General features: G+C 40.1%; 1 protein-coding gene across 9 annotated transcripts in view; it reads right to left on the bottom strand.

Moving 5' to 3' along the window:
• Positions 1–19,037, bottom strand: part of BMPR1B (bone morphogenetic protein receptor type 1B) — a 359,692-nt gene that overhangs the window by 306,535 nt on the left and 34,120 nt on the right. For 7 of the 9 annotated variants that reach the window (XR_012904029.1, XM_075929631.1, XM_025187492.2 and 4 more), the window contains exon 1: positions 15,481–15,717. The exons of the other annotated variants lie outside the window; for them this stretch is intronic. The gene's annotated coding sequence lies outside the window, so the exon portion shown is untranslated. Of the gene's footprint in view, positions 1–15,480; positions 15,718–19,037 lie in introns of those variants that run through there. 9 annotated transcript variants of the gene reach the window in all.

The raw sequence follows: 19,037 nt of genomic DNA, 5'->3' as shown, positions 1-19,037 counted from the left end.
TGAGATTAGCTGTTCTCACAGGAAGGAAAATGGGTTTTCTCCTGCTGTGGTGCAATCTGGAATACATGCTTTAGTCTAGAGTGCCTTTTAAAGTGGCAAAACCAGGCCCATTGACAGAAACCTGGGGTCCTTGTACCACTTGCTTGCTAAGGCCCTCCCTTCCCATTTAACTTTATTTACATAGATGTTAGACTTGGGAGGAGCCCTGAGTTCAGAACCCCAGTACAACTTTGTCCCCCCTTTTATTACTCCCTCATCTCTCTCTCTCTCTCCTGTATGTATTACAGTTTTTCCTGTATGTATTATTCTACTACTCCATTCAGGCACACTCACAAACTGAACCTTTTCTGATCTCAGTTGGATTAGAGTGATGAGTACTCATTTAAAACATTCAGTAAGAAATATGAACCTTTTGTTTGCAACGGAAAGCCACTGAAAAGGAGAACTCAGACGGTTTTGTGGAATGTTATAATACAACACCTCTCTAATACAAGGGGGGAAAAAAAGACAAAATGCCTTCCTACTAGGGAAATCTCAAAAGCCTCAACAGAGAAAAAGCAGAATTATATTCCAAAAAAATATAGCAACCAACACAGCTTTGCACTTTGTTAATATTTATTGTGACTATTCCAATAGCACTTAGAGGCTCCAGTCAAGACTAGGACTTCCTTGTGTCAGATGGTACATAAACACACAGGAAAACAATGCATCTTTTCCCTGCCATCAACCTCATTTGAAACATACAAGTGTCTGTGACAAACACAAGATGTGAAGGGTAGAAGTAGGGCTGAATTAACTCTTCTCCAGGCCTGAGGTTAATAGATACTGTGGGGATCCCAAGGCTCCGGGGTGAGTCAAAAATAAGGAGCTGGTGTCTGGTTGGTGAGTCTTGCCCACATGCTCAGGCTTCAACTGATTTGAAGGTCGGGAAGGAATCTTCCTCTAGGGTAGATTGGCAGAGGCCCTGGAGGTTTTTCGCCTTCCTCTGTAGCATGGGGCATGGATCACTTGCTGGAGGATTCTCTTCATCTTGGGGTCCTTAAACCATTTGAGGACTTCAGTATCTGAGATACAGGTGAGAGGATTATTCTAGGAGAGGGTGGGTGAGATTCTGTGGCCTGCATTGTGCAGGGGATCAGACTAGATGATCATAATGGTCCCTTCTGACCTTAAAGTCTATGAGTCTATGAGCGGAGTGTGCACCAGAGGGCTGCCAGGGAGCAGGGTATAGGTGCAGACTCAAGAGAGGCAAGATTCAGGAGCAGGATAGGGGTGTAAGGGTATGGACAGGAGGGGGCAGGAGATTGGGACACATACCTGGTACAGCTTCAGGGGGGGAACAGGTGGCTCTGCACAGCCTAGAATCCTTGTCTGCAGCCCCTAAAGCCTCTTTCATAATCCGGCCATGAGTAGAATGAAATAATTCTGTGAGGCTGCTATAATTTGTAATAGCCCTTAGGGCTACACTAACTTACTCCATGCCAGCCTCCAGAGAAGCCAAGCATTAGGAAGGAAACAAATGTGTCTTAGAGCCACCTTCACTTTTCTTGCCTATGCTGTGCATTCTATAAGACGCTTAACACAGAATCTGGATGATTGTTTTAGAAGATCTGCATAAACAATCTATATTGCAGATGCTGTTTAGTTAGGAGTAAAAAGTATGAACTAAGACTTGCTGACATTAATGACACTTTTCTCCCACTAATTTCAATGACTTTACATGAGTTCCCAAGAGAGGAACTGGTGAAGAAGTAGGGTTTCACTCAGGCCATGTCTATATTTACCAGTGGATCAATGCTCTGGAGGTAGAACTTCTGATGTTCGATTTAGCTGGACTAGTAAGGACTAGGGATGTTAGCAGCTAGCCGGTTAACCATTTAACCATGTGGGGTAGTAGGCAGGAGCTGGTACATGCAGGGAACCAGTTTAAAAACCAGCTCCTGCCTGCTGCCTCTGTCAGCGGGGGATCTGAGCTCTCTGCGGACAGAAGCTGCTTGGGCCCCCGTGGACAGGGGCCACTGCTGCCCTGTGCTGCTGCCTCTATAACAGAGGCAGCAGCACAGGTTGGCAGGCAGAAGCCAGTCTGCACAGGATTTTTAAACTGAGGCAGCAGTGTGGAGTGGCAGGGCCCTCCCCTAGGAGTGGGGCTGGGAGCGCACTGGCTGCCCCACCCCCCGGGGCCATCAAATAACTGTGTAGCCTCTAAGAACTCTTGCTGTTACACAATTTCTAAACAATTTCTAATATCTCTAGTAAGGACCTGCTAAATTGAATGCTGAGTGTGCCCCCATTGATGCAGGTACTCCTACTCCTCACGAATAAGTAAGTTGATGGGAGCATGTCTCCCATCAACCTCCCACTTTGGAGACTGCGCCAAAGTGCGAATCAAGTTGACTCCAGCTACACAGTTAACATAGCTGGAGTTGTGTACCTTAATTCAAACTTCTTCCCTAAGGTAGACCGCCACCTAGTGTAGACACTACTTTCCAGGCACTATAAACCATCCATTGAGCCTAAAAAAGTAACACTGCCTTTAAACAAATACTGGTCAAGACTATCAGCTGACAAAAGAATTGAAGAGACCAAACATAGATAAGGTATTAACAGCTTGACAGTCAATTTTTAAACCTGTTATATAGAGTCAAGTACAAATGAAATTAAATAAAGCAAACATCATTTTAATGGATAAGATTCTTTAGTGATCAAATTAATTAAATAGCATACTTCATCCAAAATTGTATCTATGGTTATATCTGATGCATGTCACTATTTCCCTATATTTAGAATAAGGAAAAAACCAGAGGCATCTCTGACACACAGGATAAATGTAGATTTTTGTGAATGGCAACCACTATAATTTCATTTTAAGAACTCCTTAAGTTGTAATGTGTGGCTCTTTAAATAGAACTGTAGAAATCCATATTTATTTTATTTCATGGTAATTCCAAGATCACCTATGCAAATAAAATGACTAGGTTTTTTTTCCAATTGCCATGCATACAAACCCTAGGATACAGATTAATCAATGTTCTTTTGGTTTACAGTGTCTCGTAGTCAGTAGTTCTGGGTCATTTAGGATGAATGAAGTCTGAAAAACAGGCATCTGAGATACAATCACCTGTATACCTAAATTCTTCATTTGGAATTTACACTAGTTAATAATCTTTTTGATTATGCATAAGTCAGAAGAAGAATCCAACTCTTTTGATTAGCTGTGGTGTCTTTGAGACGCTAACAAGAATAATGTTATGTATCAGATTTGTTTACTTCTGTAAAATACACTTAAACTAATCAGAGGGAGAAGACTGGAAAAATAGCTATTACTTATTTACCCATACTACCATTTGTGACTATTAGGATCCATGATCAATTCAGAGATGTGGAAAAGCCAAAGGAAGAGGAAAGGGGAAAACAGCTTTCAAAGCTCAACTACAAAATGACTTAATTAGAACTAAAAATGATTGTTCTACCAACATTCTAAATGCCAGCTACCAGACAGAAAACATTTGGCAAAGGACAGATAGAAAGACAAAAAGAAAGAAAACCCAAATACAATAATTCATTGATGGTTAGGCAGCCGAAAAGGATCACTAATGCTAGAAAAAGGACCAATGCTCTTAACAGTCTGTGTAGAAGAAAAACCGTGAATAGCCTGAATACTCTGGCATTTTACATACTAGGAGATCTGCGCTGCACTGGGAAGACTGCACTGAGAGAGTATAGCAATACTGCTTCAATATGCTAGGTCTTGGAGCAGGATGAACAAAGAGAAATTTCATGATTGATGAAACAATGAGGAGTCCTTGAGGAACCTTAGAGACTAATAAGACTCATTGTGTTTTGGCAGATACAGACTAACACAGCTATCCCTCTGAGAGTACATCTACACCACAGAGGAAGGTCGACGCTGTCACTGTTGATCTTCCAAGATTCGAATTAGCGGTCTAGTTAAGACCGCTAATTCCAAGTGAAAGGGGCACTCCAGTCAATGCCAGTAACCTTGCTTTCATGAGTGAAGAAAGTCAAAGGAAGACTTCTCATCCTTTGACTTCCTGCTGCGTAGATAGCATCAAAAAATGAGTTAAGCTACTTCAACTTCAGCTACGCAATTAACATAGCTGAAGCTGCGTATCTTGACCTATGAAGGAAGATTAAAAGAATTGGGTTTGTAAAGTTTGGAAAGGACAAGATTGAGAGGGGACATGATAGCAGTTTTCAGGTACCTAAAAGTCTGTTACAAGGAGGAGGGAGAAAATTTGTTCTCTTTGGCCTCCGATGATAGGACAAGAAGCCTTGTTCCAAAAGAGCTCTTTCGGAAAAAGACATGTGTGGACGAGGAAAGAGGGAACTCCATCCATAGTAACCACAGTTTAAATGCGAGATAGCGTCCATTCAGTGTGGACGCTACCAGATCGCTTTTTCAATGCGCTTTGGCAGTGTGGACACACTCTTTTGGAAGAAGTTTATTTGGAAGATCTCTTCCGGAAAAGCTTCTTCCGAAAGAAGCCTGCAGTCTAGATGTACCCCCGCTGGGGCAACTCAGCTAGTTTTCCCTGCCTTTCCTCAGTCTCTGCCACAACTTCCCATTCTTCACTCCTCTCTTCTGCTTCCTGCTGCCCTTCATAGGTCAATCAGCTGTCTTCCATCAGATGCCATCAAGTTTGTTAACAGAACCACTAGTGCTTTCAGAAAGCAAAGTCGACTGGCCCCAGGCCTCCACCCCCTGAAGGTCAAGCCTCCCCCTGTTACTCTACTCAGTATAAAGCAATATGTAAATCAGCTGGCAGAAAGAATAATGTTTATAATACGATTTTGTTCCTTAAAATGAACGACAGCTGACAAATTTTGTTGCTTTCTTTTCCAAATCAAAATACTTGGAGAAAGTTAGTATCTATTGAAACAAAAAATAATTTGTGGATTGAGTCCTATAGACAGGCAAATTTCTCTCTCCTCCTCCTCCGCTAAAGGTTTATTTTGAGGTTTGAAGGTATCTGAATTTTAAGGGCTCCAAACAAATTAAGTCAATTAAAAGTAAGTAAATTAAAATATATTGAAATTGTTTGTAGATTGGAAAGGTTTAGAATCAAGTGATATTCCATTAAAGTTTTCCATGGGTACAAACAGTGTACATAATATTTCAGCTAAATAATCTGGTGTCAAAAGCTTAATACATGTGTGCAGCTCTTGCTCATCAGACAAAGGTTACAAAAAATGACCTATGCAAAACTTCTTGATGCTTTTTTGCCAATCTCTATTCCTAAGGTTTTCCATACAGTTGGAATTCAGCCCGTAATCTCCATATACCCAAATAAATACTCTTTCCAGATGAGTTCCCCAGAACAGAGCAGTGTTTCTTAGAAGGTAAAAGGATATTTATAAAAAGTAAAACATCCTGAAGGGTGCACCAATTGGCTCATATATAATTAATCTAAAATCTGGTAGCAATTTACAAACATTACTAAGAGGCACCAATGTTCCAACTATAAGGCTGTTGAATAATAGAGGATAAACATTTAATACTTTTAAATAAAGGGGGTTCTCTTTGTCAGATTTCTTCTTTTTGTCTCAGTTCAGATTTTTATTTTTAAATAAAATCTATGCTAATTTACAGCCTTTGAAGTTTCATCCAAGCTTTTATTTTAATGTGACATTCTAATGCCCTCTAATAAACATGCAGAATGGTCCAATAACAGGGCAGTTCCTTTTCGTGATGTTTTATTATATTTGTTGATGTTAATGATTTGCTAGTTTTATTCCTTTTCAAATGCAGCCTACTCGTTTCTCAAAGTTCTATTTTAAAAAGTTATTTACTGACCGTGGGCTTTTGTCTGAAAAATGCATTTTGACACAAAGATGAAAAGAAAGATAATTTAGTATATTATTTACCAGTTGAAGGGTCACACCTCAACATATGCAGCTATGCCCATAAACTCCCATCCAGCCCTACACAGCACAACCACACAGATTTACACCCTTCAACAAAGTAAACCCCTGACTAAAAAATACTGTTGTTTTGTTCATGTTCCAATTTTATCGATTCCTCTTTATACATACACTATTTCTCAAATAATCTAATCTATTGCTTTGTATAAGCAGAATTGCATTATACACAAGCAAAACCAGGATCTTCTAACAAGAAGTTTTGTAACATTAAATTCAAATTATAAACATAACCAAAGGGATATGACTTTGTACCCTATCACTGCATAGCCATAATTACTGTTAATGCAACTGCATTCTAAAAAAGCATGAATAACTACTCTATTTTTCAAAACGATGTAACAGTAATGGAAATGAAAGTGTTGCATTTGAAGAGTTGTTTTACACAAATTAATATTACAAAACATTTTAAAGGGAGATTGTCATATGGATGAGTGATTGCCAAGGGAAATTGATGTAAATCACCATTTTAAAATCACAATTTCTATCAGCAAGCAGGAAATATTGATTTAAATCATCTTATTTTGCATTTGTACTTTTTAGTTACTTTCTCTCTCATTGCGTGGAAGTCATTAAAGTACATGGCTGGCATGATTCTGTATGTAACTAAAAAAAGTCACATAATTTAAACTCACTAAAATTGGAGTTTTTATTGATGCAGTATATTACATTTGTCTACATTATTTTAATAGGTTATAATAAGTATAGGTGCTACAAGTTCTCATAATTTCAAATTTAATTTAAAACAGGTATATTTTTAAAAGAAAAATGTAACACTGTATTTTCAAAAAATCATAGGATTTGAAGGGACCGCAGGTGTCAGCTAGCCTAGCCTCTTGCCAAGATGCAGGATTCATTGTCTCAGCAATCCAAGACAATCCTAAGCCATCCAAGACCCTTAGTTGTTTATCCACACTAATGGGAGTTACGACCTTTCTATTATTCAGTTGCAATAAGAATTTGGTGGCTAACTTCCCTTTGTGGGTTTTTTTTCTCCCCCTTTAGTACGAAAATTGGAAGCAGTTTAAGATCTTGGCACAAATGCTGGCTCTCTTTCCTTTGTGCCATCCTGGCACCAATGCCAGGTGGTGAATTTAAAACTTACCAGTAAGTCATGGGTACACAAAAATTTGGGCTGATCTGGGTTGTCAAATGTCATGGAGGAGGGACAGAATTCTGGCCTCTTAATTCCCAACCCTTTGTCTTAACCACCAAATCATTGCTGGTCCTATGTCTATATGACAGGAAACACAACTGGAAGTTGGGAGTTCCACATGGACAATGTGAGAGACTGGGTAAGTCACTCAGCTTTTTCATGCCTCAATTTACTTATCTATTAAGTGGAATATTTACTATATCTGCCATACTATGAAGTTTTGTCAGCTACTAAATTATTTGAAAACTTTTTGAAAACTTTAAATAGAAGGTGTGAAATACACTTTATATATTTTAAAAATAGAGCACGTACTTTCCTGGATGAGGGAGATTAAAAATTTTCAAAAAAGTTACATGCAACTGAATAATCACTAGTGAATAAATGTAAATTTAGCAGGCATTTGCTAAGATTGCACACAAGGCCATTGCAGTTCTGCCCATTTGTAACTTCACTGACACATGCTCTCTTCTCCAGAGCTGAGGAGTTGATGAGCAAATGCAGCTTTTGGTAGAAGTGACATGAGAAACATTGTAAATACCTCACACAAAAATTACTTTAACATCTGCTACACACACACACACACACACACACACACACAAAAGTTTTGCTGTCTATGAGAAGAACCCACTGATTATCTGCATGAATCTTCAGTTTTTCTTCAAATTCCAAGCTTTCATTAAAAAAGGGAAGATTCTATCTTTTTTTGAGAATGAGGGAAATCATTCAATATTCCTTTCTTTACAAATCAAATCTGTTAATTTTTCTGTCAAAATCAGCTAACAAAGTTTCACTGCTAGAACATAATGGATTAAGTATATATTGATCTGCCAGGGCAATGTTAAAACAAAACAAAGCCAGAAACATTTGAAGTCTTTGAGCATTAAACTTATTCTTTTAATTCTCTTACAATTCATCAGTCACATTGTTTAATTATTTTTTCCATGTCACTCAACTTGGACAATGAAAATAGATTAGTGAGTTTCAACTTTGTTTGTTTTCTCACCACTTGGAGCCTCCACTGCTCATGGTCTCATGCAATATCCTAATGTCTGGGTAAAAATGCTGCAAGGCAATGTCTAAAAAATAAACTTTATTTCATGTAAAACCATAAAAACAATTCTATTACTATTACTTTCTTAAAATAAACAAAAACCCCTTTTTGTTTTGCTTTAAATAGAACCAACTTTGGGGGCTAAACATCCTGGCAGCATCACTCTAATGTATATCCTTATGCAACAGTTTACAGAACATAGCAACCTGTAAACATCACTTCTTTCTGAAAGGTATACTTCAGCAAGTGAGAATTACGAATCATAGAATGATGGTATTAAATGTTGTCTGTGTTTGAGTGTCTAGAGAAATCATATGAATTAAACATATGGTAACAGTAGCTTAAACTAATATCATTAATGTCTAAGAATAAGCTTTTCACTTGGCCATTTTCACATCCTGTAATTATTGCAGAGGAAACACAGGTTAAGGGTTCAACTAGCGCTTACAATGTGTAATTACATCTACTAGACTTACCCTAAGGGTAAAGCTTCATGAACTAAAATGCAAGGTACCTAATTCTTCTTACATATGGTGTAAAGTCTAAGGTTTCAATGTATATTTTGATTATTAATATTCAAGAATCTGTCATCCTCAAACAAAAGATGTTATTTATCTGCAATGATTAAAACAGTATCATTAATATATTTCCTCAAATTCATTCAAGGACAACATCTTGAAAATGTATCAATAGCTGTAAATTCCTCCATGTGTAGTACCTGAAATATTTTAAAACAGAAAATGGATGGGTACGTATTTTGAAATTCAAAGTGTATGTCAGGTAAATTGCAATTGACTATGACCATTACTTTTATTTGCCTTACTACCAGTAAATACTGTACAATAAAGTCTCAGTTTTCTAACAACTCATTTAACCAAAACTAATTTAACCAAAACAAAAAAATTAAGATCCTAACAACCACATGGATTCAACTTATAACAACAAAGGAACAAGAAAGCATCATGAACTTTACAGTGTTTTGAATTCTAAGTCAGACAATTTTGCAATAGACGTTGGTTTATAGTAGTAGCAACTGCCATCTGCGTTTATCAAATACCCACTGTGGTTTCACATCACATCAGTGTGCTGAGTTTTATTTATGTATTCATCTGCAGACAGTACACGGAAAGAGAGAACTTGCAACCTATTTACCACAATTAGTACATATTTAGCTTAGTTAGATCTAATAGGGATAGACTGGAGCCAAATCAGTGCTATGCCATAAGTAGAATACGAGTGTAAGTAGAGTAGACGCTAACATCATGGTCTCATTTAATAAAAGCCCAACCCTGAAATTCTTACCCAGACAAATTCTCATCAAATATAGAGTGTACTGTATTGATTGCCAGAGGGAACACATTTTTTATTTTCAGCAAATTTCACTTCAAGTCAAGATAACTTGTAATAGCTGGGTTACAAAAGGTATGTGTAAAGAATGGCTTGTTTGCTTTTCCTTAGATTAACAGGGCTCTGATAGTGTTTGATTAAGGCCTCTACAACTCCTATTGAACTGATGCTCTGTATCACTGGGATTTTTTTCCTTTGAGCAAGGCTTGCAAGAGCCTATTCAAAAGGTGCACACAGAAACACAACTTCACTTCTCACTAAAGAGGTGTTCAATGATAAGGTGAACAAGGTTTTCAGGAGATACCTTACTAAGCAAGTTCCAAGATTTTACAAAAAGTTATATATAAAACATACCTAAAACAAGTTAAAAGAACATTAAGGTTATAAAATAAAGCACTGAAAAATAAGTAAATGCCAGAATTAAAGCTGCCCCTGGAACCTGAATTTGGGAAGGGGGCGGGGACAGAGGCAGGCAGGCAGGCTGGATAATGATACCCTTGCACAGCATTACATGGGAAATCTTCTCAGCAGAGACAGGAAGAGAGCATTGCACAGAACCCAGTTTTCCAATGACCAAGTTCAATTCCTTAAACAAGTGCCCGTTTTCTTCTTGCAATCCTCTGCTTTATTTCCTGACCAGCCTGCCTAATGAATGAGGCATGGATCCTGTACAACAGAATGTATGTTCATGTTATCTTAAAACCTTGAAGGTAACCCTATGTAAGGCAGCTGAATTAAGATTACATAACATTTAGATTTAGCCTGTTACAGAGAGAATTTCAGTCTTCAAATGTAGATGATCATTGTTCAAGGGTTTTGGTTAAGCTCAGTTTCTAATTAATTTACTGTTAAAGCATTCAGTTTACATTTAGAAAAATAAAGCCTGAATAGAAAACCAACTAGGGGATTTGGATTGTAGAAGACTACCACATTGATTTATTGGGCTCTATTGCACTCTTGAAATCTTTCAGAAGTAAAGTGTATATGAAGTCTTCCAAAGACAATTTTGGTACAATACAACCTATGTTATCTGGCACACTCAGGGATTAGGACATTCCAGTTATCTAAAAATTCAAGTTATATGAGGGTCCCATCAACCTAGGAAAACCCAATGGACAATTATAGTAAAACTCAAATTTTTAATATTGGTAGTTTTGTAGTGAGAGGCAGCTGGTCTCACATTTCTATTTTGAGTTAAAAATGATTAGTAGTACTGAAATAAAAAAACTGTTAAGCTATTCGTGGTAAACCGAGCCAGGCCTGTGCACCTGAAGACGTGACAGTATTGTGGCTGGGGGCAATGGCGGTTAAAGTTTTGTGGTTAACAGAGTGTCAGATAAAGGTTTCACTGTATTTGTCTTATTTAAGGAAAATACATTTGGAAACCTAAAAGCTTACAGAGGCCTTAATATTTAGGCACCTTTAATTTCATTAGCTTTTACAAACTTTAACCACTTCTCCCAATTTTCTCGTCTTGGCCATTTTTTTTTACAAGTTGTTTTAGCATCTCTCTCATCAACAAGGATACTTAGCAGGCCCTTGAATGCATTTGCTAAGAAAGGCAGGACCTAACCTATATCAACAACACATAATGCAAGATGTTTTCTGCTTCAAACATTGCTAACCAACCAAACATGCAGAGCAATAGTGAAACGATCAATAACCTTACAAGATTCTTCAAGCTGTGCAAGGACTTAGACTGCTCAATGTATCAGTTCTAAGAATGATTCCCCACTTCTTATTATTTAGATCGATGATATTTTGGAAAAATAGACATAGCAAAGTGTTCCTTTAAAAATTATGTCAGGAAATGTTGTCCATCAGCTCATAAAGCAGCAGATATCTTCAAGGTCTGCTTGACCTTTGCAGCATTATAGGACAATCTTTACACAAGGACGAACTGTTCTCAAACAATTCCTCCAGTGTACAAGGCACTGATCTTTTCGTCAACACTTGGCATGCAGGTCTTCTTGTTCTACTTCTTTTTTCCTGAAATAAACTATTTATTATGGACAGAATCCCAGGGCAATGAGCAGCACAGGATCCCATTCCAAACTCAAGGCTGGCTTTCTGGATCTCCTTTTCAAACCTTTACTTCTAAAGTGACTGGGAATGTAGAGTGACTTTTTGCACCAGTGATCTTATTTTGGCAGTAAAACTGATCTTCATTTGTGCAGGGTTATCTCCCACCAACTGAGAATATGAGTTCCACCAGTAGAAAATGAAAGTGTAAGTAAAGCTTTTATTTCGATAGAAAAGAACACAATATTGGATGAGATCTCTTCCCTTTACCTATATTTTAATACCAGTATTTTCTGTGAATTACACATGAATGGAAACAAATTATTGTTACTGAACCCTCTGGAAGTCTACAGTTAGCATTAGAGCAATTGGTTTTCCCTTCCAAGTCAGAAAAGAGGAATTCTTTGGCCATATTGGAAACCTGAAGAGGGTCAGCCAAAGTCCAGATAGTTGTTGTGAACTACTGAAGTATATTAAATTATATTATTGCCAAAAGACCATATAATCAACACACCTCTCCTTTCTTTGAAGGCAGATGCCTACAGAGGAAAAGATGCATCTACAGAATCATAGCTAGTCCTACAAATGCCCAACATCTGATCTTGTACAGCCGGCAAAAATGTTATAGAAATAAATGGCCTTCAAATTTAAAACAATAAAATGGAAGAATTTTCCTGTTTACCAAACAGTATTTTGATTTGCAGATATATTTGAAGGCAGGATCGGGGGTGGAAGACATTGTCACAGCATTGTTAAAGTTTAAAATGCAGCTCATTAGAACCAACTGGAAAGCAGGAATGTGAGATAGCATGTAATTTACTAGCCATGTAACCACACAAAATTTTAGCAGTAACATAACTTAGAGGCAGGGCCAGCAGCAAGTGCACTCCTAGCCCCACTCCCAGGGAGCCCTGTGCCACGCCGTGCTGCTGCTTCTCTATCAGAAGCAGCAGTGTGGGGTGGCAGACAGAGCTGGTAAACAAGGGGAGCTGGTTTAAAAATTGGCTTCCCCTGCAGACCAGGGAAACAAGGGGAGCTGGTTTAAAAATTGGCTTCCCCTGCAGACCGCCTGCTACCACACTCTCCTGCCTCTCATACAGAGGCAGCAACAGCCCTGGAAGTAGGGTTGCCAGGTGTCTGGTTTTCTACCGGACAGTCCGGTTTTTCCACCCTCTGTCTGGAAAAAAAATTCAGAAAATACCAGACATGAAATGTCTGATATTTTCTGTTTTTCCGGTTGGGTGCCGGACAGAAGCCTGCCAGGAGTGGAGGGGAGTGGCTGGGAGAAGGGCCGCTGGGAGCCTGTGGTACCATGCAAAAGCCTGATGGGTGTGGAAGGAGTGGCTGAGAGTCCCAGCCACTGCCCCGCCACTGCCAGGCTTCTGCACATGACCAGAGGGAGTCCCGGGCTGGGAGGCGAGGCTGAGATTGGCACCTTGAGCCTCTGGTTGCATGCAGAAGCCGGGGCGGGGGGGAGGGGGAGAGAAGGGGTGTGGAATGGAAGGCAGGGGGCAATCAGCACTGGGAGCCTTCAGCTGATTTGGCTATGGGTGAGTCAACTTCCCACCCATGGTCAGCCCTCCCCCATCCTGCCATTGTGTTGCCCTGGGGTCTGCCTCTCTCTGCTTTGGGTAGCAGGTGGCTGCTTTGCAGAGCAGGCTCTGCTGCCTCCCCCTTTGTTCCCAGCTTGGTGGCTCTGGGTAGTAGCCACACAGGATGTGTGTTCAGTGTTGGTGGGGTTTTTTTTGCGCTCCACAAATTTTTAGCCCGTGTGTTCAGTATTTTTTGGGAGACCATCTGGCAGCCTTACCTGGAAGATGGCAGTCCCTGTCCACCGGGGGGTGGAGGGGTCTGAGCTCCCAGCGTGTAGAAGCTGCCCTGCAGCAGCAGCCCCTGTACATGGAAGTCTGAGCTCCCCACAGACAGGGACTGCTCCATCATCCCATGGACCAGCTCATCTGCAGGGAGCTCGGACCTTCCGCAGACAGAGTCTGTTGCCATAACGCAACCTCTGTCCATGGCAGGCCCAGGCTCACTGCAGACAGAGGCTGCTCCATAGGATGCCAGAGCAGCCTCTGTTCGTGGGGAGCTCAGAACCTCTGCGGACAGGGACTGCTACGACGGAGCAGCCTCTGTCTGCGGCGAGCCCAGGCCCACTATGCACAGAGGCTGCTTCACAGCAGCCTTCCCTGCCCCCCACTGCTGCCTCTGATAGAGGCAGCAAAATGGAGTGGATCCAGTGCTTGTGGGGAGCCTGTATGTCTGCTTAAGCATTTGCTGGATTAGAGCCACAACCAATGTCCTAAAATCTACCAAGTAATTTCTGACACAATATAAATCAGGTCACCACTTGGAGTGTAATGCCTGTTTGTAATCGATAAAGTGCTAATTAGCTCAGAAGTTGCCTGTTTGAAAAACTCTTACCCCATGTGACGGCCAGGATTACGAGGAGCAGGGGTTCTTAAATTGGAGCTCTCTTGGTTTCTACAAGAGGGCGCTAATGGCAAGGCATTCTCCATGAAGAAAAGAGTTTCTTTGGCTGGAGAAGTTTCAGAGGGATAACCATGTTCCTCTGTTTCAGCAAAAACAATGAGGAGTCTATGGCAGCTTAAAGACTAACATATGTTATTTGGTCACCAGCTATCATGGGCTGGAACCCACTTTGTCAGATGCATGAAGTGGAAACTTCAGATGGGCAGGTATATATATGCACGTGCAAAGATGGGTGTGTTACATTATAATGCGGAGGACTGATGCCAATGAGATCAATTTAATCAGGGTAGATGTGGCCCACTCCCAACAGTGGATGAGAAGGTGTGAACACCAAGATGGCTCATCATGCTAAAAGGGATACAGTCAGAGTGCCATGCATATCATGCCAAGGGTCATGACAGTCTTGACTGAAAATTATGTTCTTAAGGACTTGGAGTTAAAGCAGGTCACCAGAAGGTGACATACCTTGGAGATGTTCCTTTCAAACAGAAGGTAATTGATACCTATTTTCCTGTCTGGCCATTTGTGTAATACACACTGTGGCATACACACTGTATCCCTATTTGCATGCTGGGCCAGATGCCAAATGAAAGACTGCAAAATCTACAAGAAAGGAAATCGATAGGAAGATACAGCACAGGGGTATTCTTTTTATGAATAATGACAAATGGACTGGTCTGGTATATATTGGAGTGCAAAGAGATGCACTGTATCTTTCACTAAGTAAGCAAATTAATAGATGTATATCTCATGAAAGAAGGGCCATAGTCAGCCTGGCTACAACATGCCTCAGGGATTTTGAGTGGACAATACTCTGCTAGACATTAACTCTAGGCTCTAGAATGCATGCTATGATTTTATTATGTACATAATCATTTGTTTCCAATACTTTTGCTTACTACGACTTGAAACACTATGTTTTGTGAAAGAAACCTAAATTTGATTATTTCTATTTAAACAATCGATCTACTGTGTGTTAAGTGAAGTGGTGATTGGAGGTGGAATGGGTAAGTTGAGCCATTCTGGTTCTTTAGATGCAGTGAATCTGTGAATGCTTCATGAGACCAGGGGAGTAGGAGCTGGCACTCTAGGGAGATCTCAGAGGGCTCGAGGGTTAGCATCTGCTAATCACTAACCCGCAGAGTGACAGTCGGACCAGTGATACCTAGCAGGGAGTGGTTGCATTGCCAGGGCCAATAGGGTTCAGGTACTGACCCATGGCAGGTACAGACAAGGCTTCCTTATAGTAAGGGCAGGTGGTAGTAACGAAGGTCCTCAACTCTGGGTAACCTCACAAAACCTCAAAATGGTTCTCTTCATTTACATACAACACTCTAGCTGAGTCTCCTATCATTTGTGCAAGCAATGTATAAAAAAAATATATCTGCAAATGAAACATACAACTATTACCCTAATTCTAAGTACAGTAATTAGAAGGGGGGAAAAAAGAAACACTTTGTTCAGTACGTACATGCAGGTATTTGTGCCTGAACATTTCTATAATTACTCATCAAGTCTTCATCACCGTTTTCACCAAGATACTTTAATTTCATTGGGATTCCACAGGAAAGCACAGGCTACCAGTTCCTTTTTTATGGTTCCCTCTCTCATCTGAAGGAAATAAGCAATCCCACCGAGCGTCCAAATGAATAAATGGTTATCCTTGTCATAAGTTCTGTTCAATATTTTAAAACTCTTCAATGCAATGTTGTGTGCCTAGTTACTGTAGCAACACCTGATGTAAGTTCTAGAATGTCTTTCAGCTGTTTAAATCAGTTAAGTATTACTGTTTTGGAAATGCATACCTTAAGTAGGAAAAATAGAAACCTGTTAGACCTGTTCAAGTTAATTTTACCTTAAATCCTTCATCACTAATAAAGGACTGTTGGCAGCATATTTAATTCCTTATAGCAGATATTTTTAATTAAAAAAAATACAAAACTAGTAGTTATTCAGATCTGCTCTATACCACTTACAAAAAAAACAGATTTCACAAGTTAATTATGAGAGAGGTGTAAAAGTAATATGAAATCTTCTCGTATATCATTTTTCAGAGGAGACCTGTGATGGAAGGCATTTCCTGTAATTCTGTACATGGCATAATATTCAAGACTACACTATAAACTGGTATGATTCACATAGAACACTGCATTTACAGCTTCTCTATCATAAAATACTTATAGTCTACAACACATAGGATATGGAGATACAAACCATTATCTGTTTCTCCACTCTATACTAGTTTTACACTTGTGTAATTCCATTATAAACAGTGGTGTAAAAGAGAGTTAAGAATCAAGCCACATATCTCTTGCATAAGAATATATTCCATAACACTGCCAACATTACATTAACAACACTATAGGTAAGATTGAAAAGTGTTTTCCAACATACAAGAACTACTCCACTAAGTCATAACTGTGGCAAATTACTCTTAAACTGAAATTTCCCATGTTTGAGGACAAATTTTGTCTACTTAATTTTGACTAAGATTTTCAAAATATAGCTTGGCGATTTCAGTTTTACCTAAACATGGACTAACTTTGCTTTATTTTTAAATTACTTCTCACAGTGTCTAAAATGAAAATGATATCCCACTCACATCTACACACATACATACACATGTGCATGGTGGCATGACTATATAGGTGATATAAACAGCAACTTCATTTTCATAAAACTAAAATTTGCTTGCCCTTATACTGCTGTACTATGCGGGTGGAAGGAATCTTCCTCTCCATATAGCCTTCATAAGGGACTGCACCCCATGGAAAAGCATGACTGGCTCAATGGAGGAGTAAGCTGCACACTGTAATGGCATACTTGTGGTAGTAAATCTTGTGCAAACATGCTGAAAATAAATGTATAGACATTGCTTGGACATCCTAACTTGGGCTGTAACTTGGACTCTCCATCAACGCATGCACAGCTCAAAAGCTTGAACTCCAGTCAGGATTGTAACTTCAACGCAACATCTACACAGATTTTCAGGATGCTAGCGGGAGCAGCTAGATTTGGACTCAGCCAGGAGACTCCCTCTCAGAAACAATGTAGAAATATCCTAAGACAGTGGTCCCCAACACGGTGCCCGCGGGCACCATGGCGCCCGTGGGGCCATCTGTGTGTGCCTGCCAAGTGCTCGGGGCTGGCCTGGCCCCGGGCACGTGGCGCACGGTAAGCGCCGGCCCCAGGAGCGCCGCAGATTGGCTGCCCCCACTCTGGGCACGCGGCGCATGGGGGGAGCGCCAGCTCCGGGCGCGCAGCACTTGGGGAGCGCGCCGCGCTTGGGGGGGGCGCCGGCCCCGGGCACGTGGCCCTTGGAGGGGGCACTGGCCCCGGGCACGCGGTTATGGGGGGCCCCGCCCCGTCCTCTGGCGCTAGGCGGATTAACGGCCACGCCCCCTGGCGCCCGGCAACCTTAAATAGTTGGGGACCACTGTCCTAAGAGGTGTGGCAGTAGGCCTGCCACACCTGCATTCTGGCAAGTATTGAAAGAACGTCTGACTCAACTTAAGACTCAAGCAGCGAGGAGTCCTGTGTACCTTATAGACTAACTGAAGTGTTGGAGCATAAGCTTTCGTGGGCCGTTAGTCTATAAGGTGCCTCAGGACTCCTCTCCACTTTTGCAGATTCAGACTAACACGGCTACCACTCTGATATTTAACTTAAGACTCAGTTAGCCTCAGGATCTCTTTCCTCTCCCACATACACTGGAAAGATTATTGGTCAGAGAAAGCACCAAGTTCATCTCAATAACAGCTGGGGAACAGAAAAGTCTTAGTGAGAGAAACGTGCTTGTTGAACTACCACAGGGCATCAGACTGAGACCAGATCTCATCAACTTATATATCCATTTAAACATATGTTTAAACTCATGTTCTCTCAAACAGTCAAGCCAGATAACACTGAGGTACAGCAAACACAAAACAGTACAGCAAAATAAACCACAAGCACTCTATAACTGTCAAGTAACCTATACTTAATTGGACAAAGTCCCTATGAACTGTTATATTAAAACTGTTCAATTTAGCTAATAAAATATATACTATGTTTTCAGCTAAGTCATCTAAAAACTACATGTTTTCAGCCATCTAGTACTAAAAGCCCACTAAATGCAAAGCAAAGGCAAACACATAACATTACAGATACAGTATTTTACATTGTATGTGGCTCATCAAGCACACTACAATTAAAATCTCTTTGGCAAGATGATTTGACTTGTAGGAGATGAACAGGAATCGATCAGATTTGGGAATAGTTTAGTAGTCCCTTTTCATTCAGGTTCTGCTCACAGTTCCAGAGTTCCTGAATGCAACACCTAAAATGATCAGCACTTACACTATGTTATGAATGTCATCATTAGGCCTCAATATCAATTCTCCACTTGTATGAAGTGGGGCAGATTTTATTTAAATGCTCATTTTAAGATGACATTACCTTGGCTTATATTTTCATGCAAATGACTTAATGAACAGGAGAAAAAGCAGGGATGCACTGGAGGACAACATGTAAAGAACTACATCTAGAGATGCTCCTGCCTCCACTGAGCTTTTATGTATATTGAAAGAAGGAGAAAAGAACTGAACAATTGCCAAACATGCAGGGATAGACAAAAAAAATCTGTAATATCACTTCCACATCTGTTCCTTACCCCTGTGCATTCTTTGTGATGTAACCTTTATTAAGGATAGACCTGCACACAAACATCCTTGTCAATTCAATCAAAAAAAATTAGAATGGGTGATATACAGGCAGGCAGAACAGTCCTGTTGCCTCATCATCATCAGTTTGGGGTAGATTACGTCAGTCCCCAAAAATAGTTACTCTATGTTACTCTAAAATGGAGATAAACAGAGAATCAGGAAACAGTAAAAAGGTCGCTCCTGGCCCATAAACTCTCGCTATAAAATTCCCATAGGGGCAGCTGTTTTAGTCTGAGACTTAAAAAACGAGTAGTCCAGTGGCACCTTAGAGACTAACAAAAATATATAAAATCATGAGCTTTTATGGCTCAAATCCACTTCATTA

This window comes from Pelodiscus sinensis, chromosome 5, assembly GCF_049634645.1.
Source record: "Pelodiscus sinensis isolate JC-2024 chromosome 5, ASM4963464v1, whole genome shotgun sequence".
In the NCBI taxonomy this organism is placed as follows: domain Eukaryota; kingdom Metazoa; phylum Chordata; order Testudines; family Trionychidae; genus Pelodiscus; species Pelodiscus sinensis.
Note: the sequence above shows the minus strand (reverse complement) of the source record. Positions and strands in the feature narration are given on the sequence as shown.